Here is a 2,500-nt window from a genome sequence, read left to right on the forward strand (position 1 = left end):
AGTTTCCACACATTGCAAACAGGATTGCAACGACAGTGTGTTATATTTTTTATAATTTATTTTGGTCACTGTGGTGCCTTAAACGCGATCGACATTGAAGGAGAGTTATTTTACAGTTAAAGGAGGTGAGGGAGAATGGCATTATTTCATTTTGACTTTTATTAAATGTATGTCCTAAAAATAATGAAAGTCTTTCAATTTTGTTATGATCAGTATTGGTTATTTGAGGCCAATTTACCTAAGGCTCTCGCAATTTGAACATGAGAAAGAGCACAGCTAAAGCAAAATAAAATCCTAGGAAAAACGTTTGAGTCCAACGTTACTGTTTTTATCACTACCGGTAGATAAAATATGGAAGGTATCTGTTTACAAACATTGCTTCTGTTATTCAAATGTGGCAAACACATAAGAAACATAAGACCCTTTGTTTCGACAGCCAATGAGGCTCTGGTTGGCACATTGATGACAATAGGTGACATCAGTGATATCTTCGCTATTGGTACCTGTCATTATCAGTAATAGGAAAGGGAGGGAACTTTATTTAAAATAGAGTCTAGTCTTTCTAGCTCTGGAGCACTAATTGGGAACACTGTGATTTTACTGAAATTAACAATTAATGCAAATCAAGTCAAATGCTAGTTTTTGAGGAAAGGGAAAAACTGGAGTACCCAGAGAAAAACCTCTTGGTGCAGAGTAGAGAACCAACAAACTCGTTACCCACAAATGACGTAGAGTGTGGGAATGGAACCTGGGCCACATTGGTGAGAGGCAAGTGCTCTCACCACTGCACCATCCCTGCACTGCTGTAGTAAAAGAGGAATGGTGGAGGCCATCGCATTTCTATTATATTTTTACTCAAAGTGGTAAGATCATGCACAGTCTACAGGAAAGGATTTCAAGTTTCTCCTAGAATTTTCCCACTGGCTTTCAGAAAGGATGAGACAGTTCATGAACTACATGTACATGTATCAAACTTAGCTATGGTGGGTCTGTGGAGCCATTGTTAACAGCATTGCATTCCACTCAAACTCATTTGTTGTCACAACCTTAAGCAGGAAGTTTCTCTCAACATTATCAAGGAACAAGAAGTTTCTTAATCTTTTCACTCCCAAGAGTGACACATGCAGATTTTTACTCTTTCTAATGCCAAATGATTTTACTCATCAAGGAGAGGTCCTTGGGCGTGAAAGAGTTATTATTGTGTTGATAATTCAATAAATCTGAATTGCATTCTCAGTGAAGTTGTCTACATGAATTCAGGAGCCTTGCTAAAGTTTACATTGTGGGGATGGAAGTAATAACTGATAATTGGTAACCGCGCACCGATGGCTCAGTTGGTTGAGCACCAGGCTGGGATGCGGGAGGTTGTGAGTTCAATTCCAGCCGGACCAACACTCAGGGTCTTAAAATAACTGAGGAGAAAGTGCTGCCTTTGTAATTACACACACAAATGCTTAGACTTTCAAATCTTCTCAGATAAGGACTATAATTCGTAGGCCCCATCTCACAAATATATTTCATGTTCATAAGTCCCCTGTGGGATGTTAAAGAACCCACGCACTATTCGAGAAGAGTAGGGATTGAAGGTCCTGGTGTTGTGGCTGTCCTTTGTGAGTGTGTTCTCTCCAGCGGAAGTGGCCGGCTTGGCAGCGATGTCTCACAAAGTCTTGTGGTGTATGAGGCCACCTAAGCAGAAACAGCCACAAGTCAAAAGGGACTTTGCCGAGTGTTGGAATTTGTAGATGTAGATCTATGTAGAAATAATTACTAACAAAGAAATTGAAACTGCCAAGCCTTTCTGTTTGTTACTAGCTCTTAAAGAGCTGTGAATGGAAGTTGGACCTGACAGTTATGGACTACACAATAATTATTATTATACATTGGTGTCACCAGCTCGATTTTGATTGGCTATAAGCACGCAGCTAATTCTTGCTTGCTCTGTTTCTCTTACGTCATACCTACAAACAATAGATTTTATATATGTAGAATTGACGTCATACCTACAGACAATAGTTTTATGCATGCAGAAGTGACGTCACCTGACACACTAACCAGCAGTTTGATCAGTTTTGTCATGGCAGAGCTGAGCTCAGGAATATGCATAATAAAACAATTATTGAATTCGGTTTTCGCACATTAGCGATAATTATCAAGGCCTCAGTTTGTGTTATCCACCTCAGCCTTCGGCTTCAGCAGATAACACAAACTTTGGCCTTGATAATTATCGCTAACATGCTCAACCTCATCCAGTAATTGTTAATTATTATTATCGTATGAATTGTGGGGTGTGAATGTCGGACCCAAAGGCAGGGGAGCATGATAATTTCCACTCTCAAAAAATCACCTACATGTGCCATATCAATCTAATCATTCTTCCTTACCTCCGCCCTTGCACTGGTACAGAAAATTTAAAAAGTCGTACCTGCAGGAGTTCTAGCAGGCAGATATACTGAAGCAAACTTTTTATTTGGTATAGGCACGGGTAATCACACAATTTCAT

General features: G+C 39.6%; 1 protein-coding gene across 2 annotated transcripts in view; it reads left to right on the top strand.

Moving 5' to 3' along the window:
• Positions 1-2,500, top strand: part of LOC138015014 (ubiquitin-protein ligase E3A-like) — a 35,163-nt gene that overhangs the window by 674 nt on the left and 31,989 nt on the right. The window lies entirely within an intron of this gene.

This window comes from Montipora capricornis, chromosome 9 (assembly GCF_036669925.1).
Source record: "Montipora capricornis isolate CH-2021 chromosome 9, ASM3666992v2, whole genome shotgun sequence".
Lineage (NCBI taxonomy): Eukaryota > Metazoa > Cnidaria > Anthozoa > Scleractinia > Acroporidae > Montipora > Montipora capricornis.